The following is a 25,228-nucleotide window of genomic DNA, read 5'->3' as shown; positions in this document are numbered from 1 at the left end:
AGTTATACTCAACAATAAAGTGAAATAGAGACTAAAATGTTTGTGTGATGTTGTGTACATAATACTGGGCTTCATAAATGTTAGCTCTCCTTGTGGCCCCAATGCCTCATTCTTAGTACATGTGCAATAATGTCTATAGCTGACAATAAGGATGGCCTTGACCTGGGAAGAAGGCAGCTTCCTGAGAGTTGGGAGGGACATTCTTGCTCTGTTGGAGAGCTAAGAGGACTCTGGAAGGCTGGGACTTCAGGGGTCTGGGCAGCGCAGAGCCCTACATCAACCAGTGCACCCATGTATAGGGGTGCAATTGAAATGCCATCCTGCATCTTTTTCAGGGGTTTCTGCTCCCATTGGTGCCCCTTCTTGGATTGTCGTGTGTTCTTCTTGCCTCGTGGTAGTAACTTCATTTGTATCACATACACAGTGTGAACATTCATGAGTGTACAATGCCCTCTGTGTGTTGAGTGCTTTACCATTTATGGATGTTGCCCCATCTGATCCTCCCAATAATCCCTCTAATGCAGATCCAGCAAGCTTCACTATTGCTACTGTACAGCAATGGAAGCCAAGACTCCAAGAAGACCCAAAGTCCCCAGTGACTTGGGATGAGGCCACCTCACTCTAGTTCAGGATTCTTCCTATTAATATCTCAGGCTGCCCCACAAGCATGTGTGGGTTAATGTGTGCACACACACACACTCACTTATCACCACCACGTATGTAATAGATTCAAAATCCCTGAAGAGAAGGTTCATGCTTTTTCAATCTTAGTATCCCCTGCTACAGATAGTGCCTGGCAGCTAGAAAATAGTAAGTGATTGTGAAATTGAGTTGACTTTAACACCTGAACTGGGCTCCCTCGGGGGAGTGAGAGGGGCACACAGATGAGGATGACTGCCAGAACCAGAGTTCAAGTCCAACTTGAACAAACTCTGACAGCGGTCTGGCCCTGGATTCTGGCTCTATGCAGACCCTTCTCAGGCCACCCACAGAGAAGACGGGCCTCATCTCTGAGAAGCTGTAATGCCCTGGGAAGTATATCTGCTCCCCCTGGCTCTGCCCCAAGGTGCCTAACAGTTTCTTCTGGAGGGTGGGGGCCCTGGAAGGCAGGAACTTGTTCTAAAACTATGGTGTTAATCAACCAATTGCCTCAGCTGCCCACTCAGGGCCTGGCATTCACACTCAACCCTGGCAAACTACTCAGAGAAGTCTGGCAGGTGAGCATGGAGAACTGTCAGGAATCATGGAACACTAAACATTACAAGCCTGAATTAATAAAATGGATTGCCATTCGGGCATCGCTGTCTGCCAGGCTCCTTTACATAAATATAACTGGTTCTACTTTTCACTCAGACAAGGCAGGAATGCTGCTGCATTCTGACCTTGCCCTTTGCACTGGCTCCAGCTATGAACTTGCTCTCCTCTGATATTTTGCAGAATCTACATACTCAACTGATTTGGCTGGGCTTTGCCTCTGTGCTCTTTCTCTTTATCCTGAAATCGGAGGCCACTTGGTACTGTCAGCTTAGCACAGGTGGTCCAGGCAGCTGCCCACATCACTGCTATGTGCTTTGGAGAGCCCTGTTGACTGCCACATTCTCCCCTCAGCCCACAGAAGTCCCAGCACCCTTGAGAGTCAACAGGAAAAGGCAGGGTCATGAATTAGGCTACAAGCAGCGAGTGGGAAGGACCAAAGCCAAAGGCTTCACAACAGCCTCTGAGACCCTTCAGTTGGTCCCTTTACCCTCAGGCCCCATTTCTTCTTCCTCTTTTCTCACACCACTCTGTTTCTGGAATGTGCCAGGCCTACTCCTATTGCTGGGTCCATGCGCTGCTCGGTGCCTAGAAGCCTCATGATCCCTCTGGCTTCCTGTTCGGTGCTTTCTTCTAAAGTTATATTCTCACTGAGGTCTTCCTTGACCCCCCTCTCTACAGCCTTCATTCTCTCCCCCCACTTTTTCCTTGGCACCTCTCACCATCCACCGTGTCTCATTGGCTACTGGTCTCCCACCTCGGCAGTTTTGTCCGTTTGCCCACTGTTGCATCTCCGGCACTGACACAGTGCCTGACCCTTAGCACACACTCAGTAATATTCATTAAATTCTTGCATGAATGAGGCTGGACTCTGAGTTGACCCCAGGGAGCCATGTGGTTTGAATCAGCCCCACTCCCTTCAGGCCTGACTCAGTTCATCTGTCTAATGACAAGGGCATATGTGCTGCTGTGTAAGCTGCCTTCCAGCAGTAATTATTGATGATTTCAGCCAATATCCTCTTACCACCTTAGAGCCGCTCAGACACAGGCAACGAGGGATGGGAGGCAAGAAGCAGCTGCCAGATGACTAACTGGGATCTCAAGCCATCCACTCACTGTGTTAATCCTCAGTGAGGCTCAGGATTATTAGCTCTTGAGACTCACATGACCTCCTGGCTTGACCAGGGCCTAAATGACCATGAGATGCACTTGAAAAAATAACTCCATCATAGGGAGGTAATGCTGAGGCCTAGAGAAGAAATAAAGATTTGCTGAACTTTGTACAGAGATTTTGCAAAATTAGACTTGATCTAGCTCTCATTGAACAAATACTTCTCAGGACTCCTTCTGCACCAGACACTGTTCTATGCAGGAACAGGGCAGTGAACCAGAGGGACGAGGTCTGGACTTGTGTGTTTATTGTGAGTCCTGGTGTGCCATTCCTTCCCAAGGCCTGGGGCCGACTTCCCTGTGACCTCCTGCTCTTCAGCATCTGAAATGGCCCCTGACCTATTAGTCACACGTGGATGGATAAACCCGCTTCATCTCACAAACTACACCTGCCAGACCGATGACACTCTGCCCTGATTCCGCCACATACCTTCCTTCATACCAGACACGTCAACTTTGTACTTCTGTCTGGTTTTCAGGAAACTCCAAAGCTCTTCTTCATTCTTACCATTCCCCGACAAACTCACCTTCTTTCTGTATGTGTGGGGCTAACTTCTCAGGGGCCCCCAACCTAAGCTGTATGTCTTCCATGTTCAGCACCTTCGCCCACCTTCCCTATCTGAATCATCTCTCCCTTCCCTTCCCTTCCCTCTGCCTCGTCAAAGCTTCTCATTACAGCTAAATCAACTCTGTCATCTTCAGGGGGAGGCAGCCTTCCTCAGATCCCAACTCTTGATAAACTCCCCACTACCTCAAATGCCCGCGTACCGTGGGTGTGTTGTTGTCTGCGCCACTCATCTTTCCATGCAATTGCTGGCTGTCTGAGGCTGTTTTGTGTGTCTATGTCCTATCTCTCCATGAGACTGCAAACTCCCTGAGAGCAGCGACAACTTTCATTTTTCTGTATCTTATACAGCCCAGTACCCGTTCCTGGGCAATCAATCAGTGATAGATTTGACCTGGATTCACCAAGTTGTGATATTTAAGAAGAACACATTTGGGGAAATGTGTATTTTATAGATATAAAGAGAAAAATGTGGAATGCCAGTTTGGAGTGTGGTTTGATCACCACAACGTAAACTATGTATTCATCTGGGTAAAACTGCAAGGCATTTGGTGAGAACAGAGTTCTGTCAGAGTGATTTGTTGCACTAATCTGCGAATGTTGCTAATGCATTTTGTCAATGTAAGGTCACGAAAACTTGCAGAGAACTTTTATAAGAGTTTATTTGAGCCAAACTGATAACAGGAGAAAGCAAGGTCTCAAATGCTCTGGAGAACGACAGTTTTGAAGTGCACTTTGTACGTTTGGAATTAAAGAGGGAATTAAGGAAGATTACATGAGAGTAGGAGGACGCAAGGCAGGGGAATCTGCATGATTGAATTACAGGATAGTTTACAAGATTATGTGCTCCAGTAAGGGTGGTTACACCTGCAAAGGGTATGAAAAAAGAGGATTATTCTGGCTTTTCAAAGGTGTGTTACCCTAGATGCACAAGAACAGTGGGCAGGGCTCGCTTAAGGCAAGGAAAACCCTTTTTATAGTCCTGGAGCTGACGACCCACCATGACCCGCCCAGTTAGGAATTTATGATCTGATCACCCTGTGAGGTTGCTTTCAGTCAGATTTACTACAGAGCCCCCCGCTTTTTGTCCTTAATTGTTTATGGATTTGAAAAGATTTTGAAAAATACAGGGAGAGCTTTAAGTGTCCTGGAAGCATTCCAGTCTTGGGTATAAACTCATTAAGTCTTTGTTAGGAAGGAAGAGGAGAGGGGGTGCAGTGGGCAGGACTGACGGTCCTTTAGAGATTTGACTTTAATCATTCACACACAAATAACTGAGCAAAAGGGAAAAGTACCTGAAGTCCACTTTTTACTTGCAAATATTATTTCACTGGGGATGGGACAGAAAAAGAAACAGTTTAAAATAACCCACTGAAATCACATGAGCATAAGGATATTTTTTCTGTTAATGAGAATGGGAAACTCCCTGAGTTTCTTGGTGCTTCGTACTCCAGTAGTAGGGAGTGGGGCTAGGAAAGGGAGAGGGTGGGCATACCTGTCCACCTAGCCAAGAACCGTTCTAGACACTGGCTTTCTTTGAGTCTTTAATCTCTTTTTTACATGTTTATTTTGTCCATATCAGATATTGGCTCTCAAAGATGAGGACTTGGCTCTCTTTTCCTGAAAAAGAGATGGTCCCACAGTACACCTAACATCTAAGAGGAACCTGAGAGGTCATTGGTCCAATCCCCTCATCAGACACAGGAGGACTAAATTCAGAGAATGAGCATGTGCCAAGGCCGTGCAGCCAGGGATTTGGGGGGTGGGGTGGAAGGAGGTTTTAGAGAGCTCTGGAGTGTTCGAGCCCAGCCGTTACACTGTCCCTGTTTGGCCTGAATGTTTAGAATATCCCTCTGGTAAGTGTGCATTGAGCACCTATCCCTTGGGCCGGAGAAATGGTAAAAGACCAACAATAAACAAACGATGTTCCCTAACATTAAGGAGCTGAAAATTCGGAGGGAGAGATGGGGCAAGTTCATGGATGAACGCAAAGCAGAAAGGAGGGAGGAAAGCAAGAGGCATGTCAAGGTGGGCCAAGAAAGGCTCTGCCGTCATTAACCTGGGCCTTGAACGTTTTCACCACAATTCGAATGACGTCAGAGGCACCATACCAGTTGCACTAATTTATCAGGTACTTACCGATCACCATCTACCACGTGCTAAGCAAAGTTCCAGGTACTTGAGAAGCGAATCTCTGTCCTCATGGAGCTTACATTCCAGTAAAAATGTGAACAGATATCTCACAAAATATATGAGTAAAAGCAGGTTACACAGGCTAGAGAGGATATGAAATTGTGCAGCCACTGTAGAAAACAGAAAGGCCAGTCCTCAAAATACTGAACATGGACTTATCATAAGATGCGGCAATTCCACTTCCGGGTATACACTCACCCCATGCAGAAATGTGGGGCGAGTGGTCCAAACAGAGCGATCAGCAAGTACAAAAGCCCTGAGGCAGAAACAGCAAGGAGGTTAATGTGCCAGAGCCATTGCCATGAAAATCCATTGGTTTAGCTCTGTGCCTCTTCGGTGAATATGAATAGTACTAGGGAACCTGCTGGGAAAAACTTTCCCCTGCCCTGGGGGAAAGCGCACAGTGCATAGGGCTTTATTTGCGTGAGGGGTGGGGGGAGTGACTTGGTTTTATTAAACTTGTATTAAAGTCATTGTAGACGCTAGCAACTATGCTTCTTTTAGAAACATGACCACTCAGACCACAAGAGCTGCGTGTGACCATAACTTCATTTCTCTGGAAAGAATTCTGCTGGGACAGGAACTGAGAATTCTTTCTCCATGACCTCTGGGTGAGTTTGTGTTCTGTGAGAATATTGGCTTTTGCATTTCTCATTAACTGCTCTCATAGTTCCTGGGTTTAACTGTCATTAAACTCTTTTATGACTTTCGCCCCCATGGAACCAGGAATAAAGGTGAGTAAAGAACTCATCCAAGGCAGAACATTCCAACAGTCTGAGGTGATTCCTTTTCATAAAACCTTAAGTTTCATGCCAGAGGCATTACAGAAAAATAAAGCCAGAATAGTTAAGTGCAAATGATATCATTATAATGATGTGAGATAGAATCTTTCTTTCAAGATATTTTAATTGCCAGATGCAAAAGATAGTAGAAACTCTTCTTGAAATTTTGTCATCCTTATGGCTAATGCCAGTGGAGCTGCATTGAAGACTCTAGAACATTTCTGCCAACATGTGATGGCCAAGAGCCAGTAATGACTTCAGAGTGAGTTTTCTCAACCTGCCAGCCCACCATCTTGGCTAGGCCTAAATGCCAGCTGCCTTACTCAGTCTGATTTGCAACTCCCATGGATTGTTAGTCCGTCCTCATGTAGAAGCTGACATTCACAGTAAAGTTTTTAGGAAACTAGTCTGAAGTTTAATGCTGAGGAATGTGGTGGACATCACAGTATCTCCGGAGGGATCTTCTGTGTAAGCCGAAGTGTTCTGGAAAGCATGGGAAGGAACAGAAGCCAGGAAGTCTGAGGTTTAATCATGGGTCACATCTGTGCCGGATATCTTTAGTGTGCTTAACCCACCCCGGAGCCGCTCCTTACTCTTGTCTAACTGGCTTTGTGCTCCAGCAGAGTGATCTATATTGATCTTAGCAGGCTACCTGGTTTCATTGAGCCCAATGAGGACCTCTCAGCAGGACAGATAGGTTGAGTGTTAGTTCCCCGATGTCCTAGGGCTCTGCAAGCCACTGTATCCTACTACTGCAGGTCTCTCTCCCTAGGTTCTGGCAACTGTGCCTTCCTCTCCCCCTTGCAGGCCCAGGTAGCTCTGCACAGCCCCACACTGTTCCTTCTAGTTTCCCCCCACCCTGCCCCCTCTTTACTGAAATCTGAAATTGCCCAGTTAGGGTGTGTCCTTCAGGACCCTGGCTGATACAGCTACTAATGAGCTAGGTGGCCCTGGTCTTACCAACATAGGCACCATGGCTGTGGTTTACTCATCTTTAAAATGGAGATTAAAATGCCAGTTCTTACAAACTTGTTTCTCAAAGTTTTCACAAGGTTACAATGGAGATAAAGCACTAAACAAATGTTTTTAAAACATGTCCCAAATGAAATTGCAGGACAAAATTGCAGGACAAAATTGCAAAAAAAGTAGCCCTGGCTGGTGAGGCTCAATGGATTGAGTGCCGGACTGTGAAGCAAAGGGTCACTGGTTCCATTCCCAGTCAGGGCACATGCCTGGGTTGCGGGCCAGGTCCCCAGTGAGGGGTGAGCAAGAGGCAACCACACATTGCTGTTTCTCTCCCTCTCTTTCTCCCTCCCTTCCCCTCTCTCTGAAAATAAATAAATACAATATTTTTTTTTAATTCCAGAAAAAAAAATGGAGACAAGCAATCTACCAGGTCCAGGGTTTGTAACACTGTATGCTCAATGAACTTAGGGGAAGAATAGATGAACTCAGCGAGAACTTACACAAAGAGATAGAAACAATTTTAAAACAGGGTAGGAAATAAAGAATACAATGACTGAAATAAAGAACACAGTAAATGGAATAAATAGCAGATTAGATGAAGCTGAGGATCAAATCAGTGATTTGCTATGACAAGGTAGCAAAAAATGCCCATTCAGAACTGCAAAAAGAAAAAACGAATTTTAGAAAATGAAGATAGATTAAGGTACTTCTGGGACAACATTAAGCGTAACAACAGTCTCATCCCAAGACTACTGGAAGGAGAAGAGAGAGAACAGGGGCTTGAAAAACCTATTTGAAGAAATAATGACTGAAACTTCCTTAACTTGGAAAAGTAAACAAACATACAAGTCCAGGAAGCACAGAGGGTTCCAAACGAGATGAACCCAAGAGGCCCACACCAAGACACATCATAATGAAAATTTCAAAGGTTGAAGACAGAGAGAGAATTTTAAAAGCAGCAAGAGAATAGCAATTAGTTATATACAATGACGTTCCCATAAGACTGTCAGCTTATTTCTCAACAGAAACATTGCAGGCCAGAAGGGACTATCATGAAATATTCCAAGTGATAAAAAGCAAGGACCTATAACCAAGATTACTCTGCCCAGCAAGGCTATCTTATTAATTAATTAATTTATTTTTTAATAATTTTACTTATTTATATTTTAGACAGAGGAGAAAGGAGGGAGAAAAAGAGGGAGAGAAACATCAATGTACAGAGAAACATCGATCAGTTGCGTCTTGCACATGTCCCGACAGGGGACTGAACCCACAACCTAGGCACAGGCATGTGTCCTGACCAAGAATTAAACTGACAATCTTTCACTTTGCAGGATGACACCCAACCAACTGAGGCACACCAATCAGGGCACTGGTTATCACTTAGAATCAAAGTGGAGATAAAGAGTTTCCCAGACAAGAAAAAGCTAAAGGAGTTCGTGACCACCAAGACAGTATTATAAGAAATGGTCATGGGACTTTTTTAAGAAGAAGAGAAATAAAAAATATGAATAATAAAGTAGTAATTAGCTATTACACACATATTAATAATTACTTTAAATGTAAATGAATTAAGTGTTCCAATCAAAAGACATAGAATGGCTGAATGGATAAAAGAACAAGACCCTTACATATGCTGCATATAGGAGACTCCTTTCAGATCGAAAGACAGACACAGCCTGAAAGTAAAGGGATGGAAAAAGATATTTCATGCATGCAAATAAAAAAAAAGCTGGTGTAACAATTCTTATATTAGACAAAAACAGACTTTAAAACAAAGGCTATAACATAACAAGAGACAGAGAAAGACATTGCTTAATAATAAAGGGATTAATCCAACAAGCGAATATAACCCTTGTAAACATTTATGCACCCAATGTAGGAGCACCTAAATATATAAGGCAGATATCGATCAACATAAAGGGAGAGATTGACAGTAATACAGTCATAATTAGAGACTTCACCCCGTTGACATCAATGGATAGATCATCTAAACAGAAAATCAACAAGGAAATAGCTATCTTAATTAACGTATTAGACCATGTGGATTTTTAAAAGATTTTATTTATTTATTTTTAGAGAGAAGGGAAGGGAAGAAGAAAGGCAGTGAGAGAAACATTGATGTGTGAGAGAAACATGGATCTATTGCCTCTTGCATGCCCCCAACTGGGGACCTGGCCTGCAACCTAGGCATGTGCTCTGACCTGGAATCAAACCAGCAACTTTTTGGTTTGCAAGACGAAGCCCAACCCACTGAGCTAAGCCAGGCAGGGCTACACCAGATGGATTTAATTGATATTTTTAGAACATTTTACTTCAAAGCAGCAGAATATACATTCTTTTCAAGTACATATGGAGCATTTTCCAGTATAGGCCACGTGTTAGGCACCAAAACAAGTCTCGATAATTTTAAAAGATTGAAATTATACCAAGGTGGCAGCCATCTTCTATTGGCATCATGGCTGCCCTCAGACCTCTTGTGAAACTCAAAATCATCAAAAACAAGATCAAAAATTTTATCCAGCACCAGTCAGACCAATATGTTAAAATTAAGCATAACTGGCAGAAATCTAGAGGCACTGACAATAGGGTATGCAGACGATTCATGAGCCAGATCTTGATGCTTAACATTGGTTATGGGAGAAATAAGAAAAGAAAGTACATGTTGTCCAGTGGCTTTTGGAAGTTCCTGGTCCCCAACATCAAGGAACTTGAAGCGCTGCTTATGTGCAACATATGTTACTGTGCTGAGATTGCTCACATCTCCTCAAAGAACTGCAAAGCCATTGTGGGAAGAACAGCCCCGCTGGCCATGAAGCAAAGAAAATGAATATACATCTTGTGTGCACATTGTATCTGTGTTAATAGAATCATAAAATTCTGCCACCTGGTAGAAGGTAGGAAAGGAAGGAAGGAAGGAAGGAAGGAAGGTAGGAAGGAAGGAAGGGTGGAAGGAAGGAAGGGTGGAAGGGTGGAAGGAAGGAGGGGTGGAAGGAAGGAAGGGTGGAAGGAAGGAAGGGTGGAAGGAAGGGAGAAAGAAAGATCATACCAAGCATTATCTTTGATCACAATGATATAAAACTAGAAATCAATTACAAAAAGAAAACTGAAAAAGCACATGAACACAAAGGCTAAATAACATGCTAGTAAATGATGAATTCGTTAACGATGAGATCAAGGAAGAAATCAAAAGATACCTTGAGACAAATTATAATGAAAACACAATGACCCAAAATCTACAGGACACAGTCAAAGCAGTTCTAAGAGGGAAATTCAGAGAAATACAGACCTACCTCAAGAAACAAGAAAAATCTCAAATCAACAATCTAATCTTAAACCTAAGGGAACTAGAAACAAAAGCCCAAAGTGAATAAAAGAAAGGAAATAATGAAGATCAGAACAGAAATAAACAGGGCCTAAAAAATTCAAAATATCAATGAAACCAAGATCTGGTTCTTTGAAAAGATATAAAAAATTGACAAACTTTTAACCAGATTCATCAAGAAAGGAAAAGAGAGAGCCCAAATAAATAAAATCAGAAATGAAAGTAGGTAAGTGGCACCACTTGTATTTCTGAAACCACAGAAATACAAATGATTATAAGAAAATACTATGAACAAGTATATGCCAACAAATTGGACAGCTTGGAAGAAATGGATAAATTCATAGAAACACACAACCTTCCAAGACTGAAACTAGAGGAAACAAAAAGTCTGAACAGACCAATCACTCCTTCCAAGACTGAAACTAGAGGAAACAAAAAGTCTGAACAGACCAATCACTACTGACAAAATGAAATCGGTACAAAAAACTTTCAAAAAACGAAAGTCTTAGACCAAATGATTTCACAGATGAATTTTACCAAGCATTCAAAGAAGAACAGGCATCTATCCTTTTCAAACTATTCCAAAAAATTGAAAAGGAAAGAAGGCTCCCAATCTCAATTTATGAGATCAGCATTGCCCTGATTCCAAAACTAGACCAAGACATTTTTTAAAAAGAAAGAATTATAGGCCAATATCCTTGACAAACATAGATGCAAAAATCCTGAACAAAATATTAGCAAACCAAATTAAGCAATACATTAAAAAGATCATATACCATAATCAAGTGGGATTTATTACTGGTATTAAAGTTTGGTTCAATATCTGCAAATCAATTAATGGGATACACCACATAATCAAAATAAAAAATAAAAGTTATATAATTATATCAATGAGACAGAAAAAGCATTTGACAAAGTCCAGCATCCATTTATGATTAAAAACTCAGAGCAAAGTGGGAATAAAGGAAACATACCACAACGTAATAAAGGCCATATATGACAAACCCAGGGCTAACATCATACTTAGTGGTAAAAAGCTAAAAGCACTTTTCTTAAGATCAGGAACAAGACAAGGATGTCTACTTTTACCATTTGTATTCCATGTAGCATTTGGAAGTCTTAGCCACAGCAATCAGACAAGAAAAAGAGATAAAAGGCATCCAAATTGGAAAGGAATAAGCAAAACTGTCTTTATTTGCAGATGACATGATATTATAGAGAAAGAGAACCCTAAAAAGTCCACCAAAAAAAAACCCTATTAGAACTGATAAATGAATTCAGTAAAGTAGCAGGACACAAAATTAATACGTAGAAATTGGTTCATTTTTATATACCAATAACAAACTCTCAGAAAGTTAAATTTTAAAGTACAATCACATTTACAATTGCATCAAAAACAATACCTAGGAATAAATTTAACTGAGGAAGTAAAAAGCCTGTACTCAGAAAATTATAAGTATTGAAGAAACTGAATAAGATACAATTAAATGGAAGCATATACCTTGTTCATAGATAGGAAGAATTAACATTGTTAAATTGTCCACACTACCCAAAGTAATCTATAGATTCACTGCAATCCCTAGCAAAATATCAATAATATTCTTCAGAGAACTTAAGAAACAATCCTAAAATTTATAGGAAACCACAAAGGACACCAAATAGCCAAAAGCAATCTTGAGAAAGAAGTACAAAGTTGGGAGTATCATGCTACCTGATATCAAACAATACTGTAAGACTATAATAATCAAAACAGCATGGGACTGGCATAAAAACAGACAAATAGATCAATGGAACAGAATAGAGCACCCAGAAATAAACCCTTGCCTATATTGTCATTAATCTGTGACAAAGGAGGAAAGAATATACAATGGGGTAAAGAGAGTCTCTTCAATAAATGGTTTTGAGAAAATTGGAAAGATACATGCAAAAAAAATAGATCACTTTCTTATACCACATATACAAACTTAAAATTGGTTAAAGACTTAAACATAAGATCCAAAATCATAAAACTCCTGGAAGTAAACATAGCAGTAAGCTTTCCAACATTGATCTTAGTAACATTTTTTTGATATGTCTCCTCAGGCAAGAAAAACAAAAGAAACAATAAACAAATGAGGCTACATCAAACTAAAAAGTTTTTGCCCATCATCAACAAAACACAAAGACAACCTACGAATTGGTAGAAGATATTTGCTAATGATACACCCCATAAGGGGTTAATGTCCAAAATTTATAAAGAACTCATACAATTCAACATCAAAAAAACCCAAACGATCCAGTTTAAAAAATTGGCAGAGGACGTGAATAGACATTTCGGCAAAGAGGACATACAGAGGGCCAACAGACATTTGAAAAGATGCTCAACATCACAGATCACCAGAGTAATGCAAATTAAAACCACAGTGAGATATTACCTCATACCTGTCAGAACAACTATCATCGATAAATCAACAAACAAAAAGTGTTGTTGAGGATGTGGAGAAAAGGGAACCCTCGTGCACTGTGGGAGAGAGATCAAGTTGGTGCAACCACTATGAAAACAATATGGAGGTTCCTCAAAAAATCAAAAATAGAACTGCCATATGAGCCAGCAATCCCATTTCTGGGTGTTAATCCAAAGAAATCCAAAATACTGATTTGAAAAGATGTATCTACATCTATATATTTGTATCTATCTATCTATCTATCTATCTATGTAATCTCCCTATGTTCATTGCAGCATTATTTACAATAGCCAAGATATGGAAGCAAAGCAACCTGAAGTGTCTATCGATAGATAATTAAATAAAGAAGATGTGGTACATATCTACAATGGAATATGAATCAGACATAAAAAGAATGAAATCTTATTACTTGCAACAACCTGAACGGACCTAAAGAGTATGCTAAGGGAAATAAGTCAGACAGAGAAAGATAAATACCATGTGATTTCACTTACATGTGAAATCTAAAAAACAAAATAATCAAACAAAAGAGAAACAAGCTCATAGATACAGAGAACATTTTGGTGGTTGCCAGATGGAAGGGGCTTGGGGGCCTGAATGAACACGGTGAAGGGATGAAGAAGTACAAATTGGCAGTTACAACAGGGTTGTGAGGATGTAAAGCACAGCATAGGGAATATGGTCAATAATACTGTAATAACTATGTATGGTGGCAGGGGGGTGCTAGATTTATAAGGAGATCACTTTCTAAGTTATACAAATATCCAACCACTATGCTGTACACCTGAAACTAATATAATATTGAATGTTTACTATATTTGAAAAATATAAAAAATAAAATACACATGGGTTTTTATTAAATACCCAAAAAACTAATTGAATTTCACTCTGATAAACATAAAGACATTAGGTAGCCTATAACAATTAAATCCTAAAATCTACCCCCAAATCAGGAAGGTAGATAAGACAAAAACATTTCTTTTCTTTTCTCTTTTTTAAAGATTTTATTTATTTACTTTTAGAGAGAGGTGAAGGGAGGGAGAGAGAGAAGGAGAGAAACATCAATGTGTGAGAGATACATCCTATCAGTTGCCTCTCACACCCCCAGCTGGGGACCTGGCCTGAAACGCAGGCATGTGCCCTGACGGGGAATCGAACCTGCAACCTTTTGGTTTGGAGGCTGGTGTTCAATCCACTGAGCCATACCTGCCAGGGCCATTTTCAATATTTCATATCCATCAGGGTAGTAATGATTAACCTTTTTATTAGAAAAATTTCTAAACATAGATAAGAACATGTTTCTCATTATGAATAAAAATAGCTTTGTTCTCATTACTATCAAAAAGTAACTTATGTAGTAAGAAGTATATTTGGGGGCTTAAAAGACTGGTATTGACTTTAAGTGCCAGTCCGGACACATCTTGTATGTCTAATCTTAGGCAAAGCATTCAATCCCTGTAGTGTTTTTTTTCAGATCTGTAAAATGGGGATGACACTTGCCTCCCTTATTTACATGTGAGATAACAGTGAAAGTCCCTTGTAAATGAAACCAGGCTATTTTGTAGTAGGTCCCCCAAGGCTTCTTTAAATCCGTCACCTCAGATTATTCTCATCTAATTAGGGTAAGTGAGGGCACTGAAGACTGACCTGATTTGAGAGAGGGATGGCGTAGGTCTTGGGGAAAATCACTGAGGGGCAAGGCAGAGGAAGGGCCACATGTTGGATTACCCTAGCATTAAGGAGGTTTTAGCCACTCTAGCTGGCGGCAGTCCAGACAGAGAAGTCAGTTCAGCGGTGAATAAGGTGAGTTCTTGCCCTTGAGGACTTTAGCCTTTAGCTTTTAGCCAGGGATCTGGGTGTAACCCACTGAAAATCCTTCAAGAGGGGGTTTTAATCACCAAAGACTGGTTCCTACAAAGCTCCATGCTAGTTGTGCAAGGTAATATCTGCCTCAGGCTGATAGAAAGAGCTCAGTGCACTCACCAGGGAGTGGGCTAGCTGATGGCAGGGTAACAACTTCAGCAAGATGGGAAGGGGCCAGATTGCCGGGGCCTCAGAGCCAGGCTTGATGACATTTATAGTCCATGCATTAGGAAACAGAAAACCACCATACATTGTTGAGCAAGAGTCCCAAGGTGAAAGTAGATGTTTACCAGGATGGTTTTTGCAAAGGTGGGCAAGAAGGAATCGTGAAGAGACTTCAAAAAGAGAGGGAGAGAGAGAGGGGTGGGGTAGGGGAGAGAGAGGGAGAGGGAGAATTTTCCACTCTTTTATTTTATTTAGCATTTTATTTTATTTTTTTATATTTTTATTTTATTGTTGTTCATGTACAGTTGTCTGCAATTATTTATTTATTTTAATTACACTTGCTTTAATATATATTGCTCATGCTATTATAGTTGTTCCCACTTTTCCCCTGCCTCTTATAACCCATGAATTGGGATAGGTGGTTCTACTTCCTACCAAAGGCAAGTTCTTCCTAGAATATTTGTTTTCCCTTTAAAAGCAGTTTATTTACCCTTCAAAACAAGAAGCTTATGCAACTGTGAGGTGACTGTCATGGCCCCACAGGTACCAAATCAGATGAGGTTTCTACTCAAGGCCCTTGGTCTTTACAACCGCATGTCCCACTCTATTTACCAAAGGTGTGGAGGGGGGGGGCGGGTGGTGTGTGGGGGGGGAGACATTTTTAAAAAACATTTGAGCTCATGCAATATTAACCCACTGGTATGTCAGAGATGACCACTGAGGTTTAATTTTGCACTTTTTTCTTTTGTAATCAGCTTTCCTTTATTATCAACTCACCCTGCATACTCGGTCCAGCAGCAGCTGCCTTTTTGGCTATCCAGCCCAGGCTTTGGCTTGGCTCAGATTCAGAAGCACCTGGATTGCTTCCCTTTTGTCTCAGGTCCAAGTTGTTTATTTACCTTTCCTAGGCTATTTGAGTCATTAAAAGAAATATATTAGTTCGCTTTTGCAACTACTCTATTCCCTAGATTTTTGCTTCCTTATTTTATGCAGGATAGGATAGAGTTATGCTGGGTGTTTTATAGCAGAGTTTGGGGTGTGAGTGGGGGAGGAAGGCCTAATCTGAAATAGAGGGTATTATCCTTTTATTTTTTTTATCCCCTGCATTATCATATTCACGATCATGTCACGAAATGCAACATTTATTGGTACAGAAGATAGGGAAGGTACTGACCTACATAAACGTTATGATTCCTGCTTACAGTCTGAAAAGGAAGGAAGGAGGGTGGGAGGGGGAAAGAGAGAGGGAGAAACATGGATTGGCCACCTCCTCTGTGCCCCAACTGGGGATCAAACCTGCAACCTTTTGGGGTACAAGACGATGTGCTAACCAACTGAGCCACCTGGCTAGGGTGGAAATGAATGTTTTTAATATCAAGTTCTCTTAGGTGAAGAAATATTAAAGCCTTTATTATCTTAAGAAATGAGTTGGTCAGAATGCTCTTTCTAGATCCCTGTTGGGTTTTCATAGAGCTTTGGGTCAACAGAATTTGCTCCTGTCTGTGGAGCTCTGAGTGGTGCTTGTGAGCTGGAGGGAACCCACTCAAGTCACAAGGGGGTATTTTCTAAGTGGCCCAGGCAGGTTGTCACCTCTTGAGCCCAGAAGTGGGGGCCATCACAGGGCAAGCTGAAAGCCCACTTCCAACAGGTCTGATAGAACCAGAAGATGAACACAGCAGGGACAGAGGGTTCAAGTTAGCGTTACCTAGATACGCTGAAAATGTATAAACCTTAGAATCCAGGGGGGAAAAAAAACGGAGAAGATCTTGACCATGGGCCTTAGTTGTCACATGTAAGAATGTTCATAGCAGCTCCGCCAGCAATAGCAAAAAACTGCAAACAACCCACACAGCCATTGAGAGAATGAAGAAGAAGACAGCAGAGCATTCACACAGTAGAATATTACACAGCTATATGCCACAGCATAGGCAATTGCCACAAACACTGGGAGCGGTGTGTGGGCAAAGCAAATCAAAGAATACATACTGCATGACTTATTTTACACAAAGTTCAAAAACATGCAAAACCAACATATTTTCAGGGATAGATATTTTTTAGGGTAATCTATGAAGAAAAACAAAGGAATACTAACAAAAATTAGGAGGGGGCTGGGGTGGGGAGAGATGCACCAGGGGCATTCAATAATTTGGGTTTTACCTATTTCTTAAGCTGGGTTATGAGTACTTGGATGTGCATTTTTTAATATTTTGCTCAAATTACCTATTTTTGGTATGCATGTAATATTTAATTAGATTTTAAAAAACTAGATAGGGGTGGAAGTCTCCTGCAAAAGACATAATTACAAAGCCTTTTCCTCATAATCCCAGAACTTGAAACTCGTTAACTCTCTCTTTGTTTAACAGCCAGACAAACAAAATGAAAAGGCCAAGAATACGAAAGAAATATATTAATCGATGAAGAAAAATGACCCAAGAACCTCAGGTTTCTCTGTCTTCTGGATCACATTTACCTTTTACCATTTCTTCTTTTTTTTAAATCCTCACTGGAGGATATGTTTATTGATTTTTTTAGAGAGAAAGAGAAACATTGATTGATTGCCTCCCGTGTGCACCCTGACCGAGAATGGAACCCACAGCCTATGTAGATGCCCTGACTGGGGATCACACACACAAACTTTTGGTGTATGGGACAAGGCTCCAACCAACTGACCCACTCAGCCAGGGCCCATTTCTTCTTTTTAATATTTCATTTATTATTGTAGTCCAAAGCATTTCTGCCCTGGCTGGTGTGGCTCAGAGGACTGAGTGCTGGCCTGTGAACTGAAAGGTCTTCAGTTCGATTCCTGGTCAGGACACGTGTCTGCGTTGTGGGCCAGGAACCTAGCTGGGAGCGTGTGAGAGGCAACCGATTGATGTATCTCTCACACATTGATGTTTCTCTCCCTCTCTTTCTCCCTCCCTTCCCCTCTCTCTAAAAATAAATAAATAAAATCTTTAAAAAAGACATTTCTTACAAAAATTAATTAATTAATTAACAAAAAAACATTTCTCGAGAACAGATTAGATTGCGAGGATTGGACATAGGCTGAGTACAGTTTAGATCATAAGGAATGGACAGTGGAAAGCAAGACATACGTGGTTCTTGCTCTCATGAAGACAGAAAATTAAGCAATAAAGATAAAGGTCAGGAGCTACACAGAAGTACAGGAAGCTAGGAGAACACAAACCGTCAGCAGGCAACTGGGCCTTGGGAGATGTATTGTAGAGAGTAGTAAGAACAGACCATATTGTATGCCAGGCCATGTTTCAAGCACTTTACCTATTCTATACACTATACCTTGATTTACTGAATCATCACAATAACCTTAATGAGGTAAGAGCTGTCACTACCCCCATTTTACGGATCGGGAAACTAAGGCATGGAGGGGTTAAGTGATGAGCCCAAGGTCACACAGCTAGGAAGTGCTGAGCCAGTATTCAAACCCCAACACACTAGTGTGGTTAAGCACCACACTTGGCTGCCCCTCATGCTTCCCTGAGCAAATGACATTCTGGCTGAGACCTCAAAGATAAAGAACCATCCAGCAGGAGTAGAGGAGGAAGATGAGAACTCTGAGCACGTATGTATGCCTCACTTGTAGGTGGTAAATACAGGCGCTGAAGTAAATATTTTGCCACAAAAAGTATGAAAGATCCTTCCAGATGAAAATAGTTCTCCTTAATTTCTCTCTCTCTCTCACTCTCTTTTCTAGACCTCGGTCTAGAAGAGGCTGTGCAGGGATGAGGTGCAGCCGGGTGTGGGGGAGGTGGTCTGGGCTCTGTCAATTTCTCTGGGCAAGACACAGGCCATGGTGCCAGGGTTCCGAGGGTTTTTAAAGGCCCGTGGCAACAACTGCCAGGGTTCCTGGGAAAGTCCCCAGGCATCCAGGCTCCTACGGCCTTGGCAGTCCCTCTGTCCCCTCTTGGCCTCATTTCCCAAACGGATCCAACATTAATCGAGCACGAGAACCTAAGGCACGACCTAGCAAACAGCTGGCAAACTAATTTTAAAATCCAATTTAAAGTTGTATATGTGTAAGTCCCTGTGTATTCCTCTAGAGGATTCTATCTTTCAAGCAGAAATTTTTTAAGTCAAATAAGGTAAATTGTATTTTGATTCCCATCAAGCCTCAGTGCAGGGCCCGCAGCCTCTGGTCAGTGCTAATCCTCTCTAAGTGCCCCTATAAGCAAGTCACAGCTTGGGAGTCAGGGTGACTCCAGGGCCCAGAGAGAAAGGTCAGGGATGCTGACATTTATTGTGTTAACACTGTTGATGTGTGTTTGCCTTTGTCTGGCAGGAGAGAAGAAATAGAAGACATGAATTACAGTTGCTGCAGTTGGGGAGAGTGAGGCTTCCGGGATCTGCCACATGTCCAGCTTCCTAAATCCTGGGCTCCCTCTAGCTTCCTGCCAAAAAAAAAAAGAAAAAAGAAAAAAAAAAAAGATTCAGAAGAAACAGGAGTGTGGAGAGAGCGGAGTTCTGCAGCAGGGAATGGAGCAGAGAAAGCAAGACGGGGGACAGAACGGGGGAAGAAAGGGGACACAGCGCCAGCACTTCATAATAACTGCTTGTCTAACTCAGAGCCCTGTCTTTTTAGTGATTCTGTGTTTGCCAGGTCTTGGCCTCAGGCGCCAATGGTGAGATAAAGCGCGCTGTCCCAGGGCCAGCAGCAGAGCCTGTCCTGTGAGGATGACAGCATTTTGCTTCTCCTAATAAATGCCTTTTGCATTCAGCAACCCAGATTTATTTGTCCGGGCTTTTCTTCTTTCTGAGGCCCAAGCTGGGTAGATACATCTAGAGAATTTCTCCAGTTTTGGGTTTTTTTTTTTTCCAGGCACTTTCTAATTTCATTGCTCCTGCCTCACACTTTTTATCTCAAAGGAACAAACTTTAGGACAACCCAAAATGACCCTTGGGTACTTGAGGGGTCATCCTGCTGTGGCTGTCCCCCCGACCCCACCCAGTCAGAGTCCTCATCCATGCAGGTGGAAGTTCAGAGTGACTGGAAGAAGAGAGCAATGCTGGACAGACGTCCTGGGGAGGACAGGAGGGGACCCACCTGGGATGGGTGGGTGGGAGTAGAAGGAAGCTCCTGACGGAAACACTCGATAGTTTGGTTGCTGTGGTGGGACCCGGAAGGCACTTCAGGATATGACTGTCAGGAAAGAAGGAACTTCTATTAGGAGGTGAGCAGGGCAAGGAGTCAAGTCATAGGAGGGCTTTTCCATGATGTTATAAATGTGACTCCCTGGGGCATGACCACCAGTGTCTGCAGCCATGAAGTGCTCACAGTTTCACTAGGCAGCTCATAGAATAATGGATACCAAGCCCCAAGCACATGCCAGGGCCTGGTGTGTGGTAAGTGGTCTCCGAATATGAGCCAGTATCATGATTGTTATTGAGCAGAAAGCTGCCTCCCCAAATATTTAGCCATCGGCCCAGAGCTGTCTTCAAAAGCAACCTGACCCATGTCTGAGCCCCTTTGTTCTTGTTTCCATAATGAACGTCTCAGAGCCTTCCAGCATGCCTGACACTGCACGGCTTCTAGACAAACCACCACGGTTACCTTCTATAGGCAGTTCAAGTTATCCATGGCCCCTTTTAAACAGTTTAAACACAGTACCAGGATTGAATCTAATACTTCAGGTATTATGTGACCATCCAAGAATACAGTGGAAAAGAACCCCTTCAATTCTCTCACCTGTTTATAAGCAAGCCATTACGCCAGGCATGTGTGAAATGCTGGAGGTACGAAGATGAACAAAACAGTGCCTGCTAGTTGCAATAGCCCCAAATGGGGCTACCATCATCATACTTGATGGATCAATAAATCGTGGTCCTTTCACACAATGGAATATTATATGGCAATGGAAATGGACGACAACTGCATACAACAATACAAATGATTCTTGCAAACATGATGTTGATCAAAAAAGCCAGGTACAAAAGAGTACATACTATTTCTGGTATATTTTTAAAAACTGTACAAAAACAGCTGAAACTCATCTATGCTGTTGAAAGACTGGATAGAGGGTTCCCTGGGGAGGGAGACGGAGAGAGTGAGAGAGCGCAGGAGGGTTCTGGAGTGCTATAATGTTTGGTTCTTTAATCTTGGTGCTGGTTGCATACATATGTTCAGTTTGTGGAAATTCTGTGAGCTACACATTCACAATATGTGCATTCTATTTCGCTTGGATGTTATGTATCAATAAGAAGTTAAGGGGGAAAATATCATGCAGAGGATCAAACTAGTTGGAGGAGAGAGACAGTCAATTTAGTTCACCATGGTAAACACCATGACAAATATATAAGGTGTGATACAGTGATATAGACAGAAGAAGGAGCAAGCGACTGAGGTTCAGGAATGGAACAGAGTTAGCAGGCCTCCTGGAGGGACTCTAGAGTGAAACAGGAGCTGAACCTCATCCTCTGAGGCTGAATATTTGGGAAAGAAGGGGACTACTATTTTAGATACATTTACAGAGAGAGGGCTGACATGTTAAAGACACTCACCTCCGAGGGCCTCATTGGTTCCCTGATGAGAGTGGAAGTGAAATGTGAGAAGTGAACATGGTGATAATTTAGAATAACTGGGGAATGAGAGCCAGAGTCAACCAGAGATAAATAAAAATAAATTGATGGATTGTATGGAAAGAGCCCCGAGAAGGTATTAACCATAAACTTGAAGGGGGGCCATTCTCATTCATTGGGAAGCCTTTTTCAGGACCATAAACAGAAAATCCAGGTTTGGGATCTTACTTGGAAGATGTGGCAAAAGCAGAGCAACTGGCAGTAGTGAGCGAGCAGCTTCAAATATCAACTCCAGGGTTCAGCCAGGAGTGGCAAACAATAGTCTGTGACCCCACCCCACCCCGTTTTCCTTCCATGGCTCCCATCACTACTCAGCCTCACTCCAGGTTCTTTCTCCACTCAGCAGTGAAGGGTTAGGTGATCTCTAGAGAGTCCCATCTTGAACCAGGCTTTTTTTTTTTTTGTCTACATAATTTCCTTATGATCAGTTTTGAGTACCTAACCTGATCTGATGTATTCCTTCTCCAAACCAAAATTCTCTGAGTTCCCTACTTATATTCAACATGATCAAATCCAGGATGTTCCTCAACTCAATATGTTCAAATATTAAATTCATTATTTTCTTCCCCACCTTCTTCTGGGCTTTGACCCTCTCCCTCCTGGGGCAGCATTGCCATCCATTCAGCTGCCAGAGCAGGTGCCTGGGCCTCCAACCCTCCTCACGCAATCAGGCATCAAGACTGTCAGTTTCCCTTTTTAATAATAACTGTCCTCTCTGGGGCAGTCTCTTCAACTCACCTTTATTTTCTAAGTTTGAGCCCCCTCCTTTGTAAAAACTTTATGGTCAGCTCCCCTGATCCTGTTGTCACACCTCCCTTCCAACCTCCAGGCTGCTGCCCTGGTGGTCTTCTAAACTCAGACGATCCCGTCGCAATGCTTCTATGAATGGGGCTGAAGCAAGATTATCCTGTGCCAGGACATGCCACGGTCTCCCACCTAAGGGACCTCTCTTTTCCCTCTTCTTTATCCTTCCATGTTCCTTGTCTGCTTTTAACATATTTATTTTAAGAAAAGTCTTATATTCACTTGGTATAAAAAAGTTAGACATCATAGAAAAGTGTCAAATAAAAAGCAAGTTATCCTTTTCTCTCTCCAAACCCCAGTCCTGCTTTCCAAAGTTACTACCAATTCTTGTATAACCCTCCTGAAAAAAAATGTCTGTATATACCTGCTTATCTATTTTTTCATTTAACACAAATAAGATCGTATTGCTGTGCACATTAGTTTTTTTAAAAAACAAAACACACTTAGAAGATCTTTCCATGTCTACATATATAGTTCTACCTCATGTTTTAGTGACTGCATGCTTTTCCATTACATAGATGTATTTAACCTGCTGATTGATATATGTCTAAGTGCTTTCCACTGTTGCAGTAAACACCCGTGCCCACGATTTTGGCGTAATTTTGCGGGAATATCCCTTGGGTAAATTCCTCGTGGTAGAATTGTTGAGTCAGTGAGAACAAGCATTCAAAATGTTAACAATGCCCTCCAGAAGAGTTGAATCTGTTTACACTCCCAGGAACAGTGTAGGAGGGTGCATATTTCCCATACTCTTGTGAACACTGGGCATTACCAAACATTTGTTCACCAGTCTGATAGATGACAAATGGAATTTCATTGTTTTGTGATGATTTCTTTAATTATGAGTTATTCTTTAATTAATTGAAGACCTTTCACACATCTATTAGCTCTTTCTTTTTTTTTTTTAATCCTCACCCGAGGACATGCTTAGTAATTTGAGAGGTGAAGGAAGGAAGAAAGAGAAGGAGAGAAACATGGATGTGAAAGAGAAACAGCGATCAGTTGCCTCTCACATGGGCCCCAATTGGGGCAAAACCTGCAACCCGGGTGTGTGTCCTGACCAGAAATTGAACCTGTGACCTTTCAGTTTATGGGACAGCGCTTCAACCAACCGAGCCATACCAGCCAGGGCTATTTCTTTTTCTTGTAGACTACTCATATCCTCTGCCTTTTTGGTGATTAGCTTATGAGTCTGGGTGTTTGAACAATTGTCTAGTCTCCCAGGAAACTTAATATATTAATATAACCCTATGAACTTCATCTTTGCCCCAGTATGAGCTTTAACTAATCAAAGAGAATTAGTGGCCCCTGAAAGTTCAAATAAGGAACTGCTCTTGGAGCTTCTGTTCACTGGTGCTTGGCCCAACCAGCTGACCACACCCTACTTCTTGTGTGACCATCATCCCCCGAAAGAAACCCCATACCCATTAGCCAGCACTCTAGTCCCTTTTCCTGCCAGCCCCTGGCCACCACTAATCTATCTCTGTAGATTTGCCTATTTTGGACATTTCATATAAATAAAATCATATAATATGTGATTCTTTGTGACTAACTTCTTCTTTCATTTAGCATAAAGTTTTTGAGGTTTGCCCATGTCATAGTATGATTTAGTACTTAATTTCTTTTTAAGGACAAATAATATTCCATCCTATGGATATACTACATTTGTTTATCCATTCATCTGTCAGTAGATATTTGGTTTGTTTCTACCTTTGGGCCGCTATGAAAAAAAATTGTTATGAACATTTGTGTACAAGTTTTGCATAAACATATGTTTAGTTCTCTTGGTTATATATTCGTACCTAGGAGTGGAGTTGGTGGGTCACATGGCAACTCTATGTTTATCATCTGAAAAACTACCAAACTGTTTTCCATAGCAGCCACACCATTTTACATTCCCACCAGCAGTGTATGAGTGTCTCAGTTTCTCCATATCCTTGTCAACACTTGCTATTGTCCATCTTTTTTATTATAGCCATTCTAGTAGGTATGAAGTGGTATCTCACTGTGGTTTCAATGTACATTCCTCTAATGACTGATGTTGTTGAACATCTTTGCATGTGCTTATTAGACATTTGTATGTCTTCTTTGGAGAAATGTCTATTCAAATCCTTTGCCCATTTTAAAATTAGATTTCCTGTCTTTTTATTGTTGAGTTGTAACAGTTCTTTATATATTCTGGATACAGAAACCTTGTCAGGTATATGATTTAAATATTTTCTCCCATTTTGTGGGTTGTCTTTTCACTTTGTTGATACTTTCCTTTAACGCAGAAAGGTTTTTAATTTCGATGAAGTCCAATTCAACAGTTTTTACTTTGGTTGATTGTACTTTTGATGTCACATCTAAGAAACCTTTGTCTAGTCCAAGATCACAGAGATTTGCTCTTACGGCTTTTTTTTTCTTTCCATTCTTTCTTTTCTTTTTTTTTGAGGAAGTCACAGTTGCAGCTGCAGCGCACTGCTGTTTAGCCCACTTCTGCCCCTGCCTCACCGCTGTTTGCTCTTGCTGAGGAACAAGTCGGTCAGGAAGTCGTGCCTCAGCAATGGCTTTTAAAGATACAGGAAAGACACCCATGGAACCAGAGGTGGCGATTCACTGAATTAGAATTACTCTAACCAGCCGGAATGTAAAATCTTTGGAGAAGGTGTGCACTGACTTGACCAGAGGTGCAAAGTAAAAGGATCTCAAAATGAAAGGACCAGTTCGGATGCCTACCAAGACTCTCAGCATCACTACAAGAAAAACTCCCTGCAGGGAGGGTTCTAAGACTTGGGATCGATTTCAGATGAGGATCCACAAGTAACTCATTGACTTGCACAGCCCTTCTGAGATTGTTAAGCGGATTACTTCCATCAGTATTGAGACAAGAGTTGAGGTTGAAGTCACCACTGCAGATGCCTAAATCAATCTTTTTAATAAATTGACTATCAGTTGTTAAAAAAGAAAATATTTGTTTTTATGTTTTTTTCTAGAAGTTGTTAGTTTTAGCTCCTATGTTTAGGTCTTTGAACCATTTTGAGTTAATTTTTGTGTATAGTGTGAGGTAATGGCCCAATTTCATTCTTTTGCATGTAGCTATCCAGTTGTCCTAGTGTGGTTTGTT

At 41.6% G+C, this 25,228-nt stretch overlaps 1 long non-coding RNA gene and 1 pseudogene across 2 annotated transcripts; both read left to right on the top strand.

The window, feature by feature from the left end:
- Positions 1-14,383: 14,383 nt before the first annotated feature.
- On the top strand, positions 14,384-19,469 carry LOC128780970 (uncharacterized). 2 transcript variants are annotated; one of them, XR_008426909.1, is made up of 3 exons: positions 14,384-14,502; positions 15,483-15,607; positions 17,091-19,469. It is a non-coding gene; the product is annotated as an uncharacterized lncRNA (long non-coding RNA). The 2 variants fall into 2 exon arrangements; XR_008426908.1 differs by having other exon boundaries at positions 15,483-19,469.
- A 5,198-nt stretch (positions 19,470-24,667) lies between these two features.
- LOC128781070 (small ribosomal subunit protein uS10-like) lies at positions 24,668-25,027 on the top strand (annotated as a pseudogene).
- Positions 25,028-25,228: the final 201 nt, after the last annotated feature.

Source organism: Desmodus rotundus, chromosome 5 (assembly GCF_022682495.2).
Source record: "Desmodus rotundus isolate HL8 chromosome 5, HLdesRot8A.1, whole genome shotgun sequence".
Classification (NCBI taxonomy): domain Eukaryota; kingdom Metazoa; phylum Chordata; class Mammalia; order Chiroptera; family Phyllostomidae; genus Desmodus; species Desmodus rotundus.
Note: the sequence above shows the minus strand (reverse complement) of the source record. Positions and strands in the feature narration are given on the sequence as shown.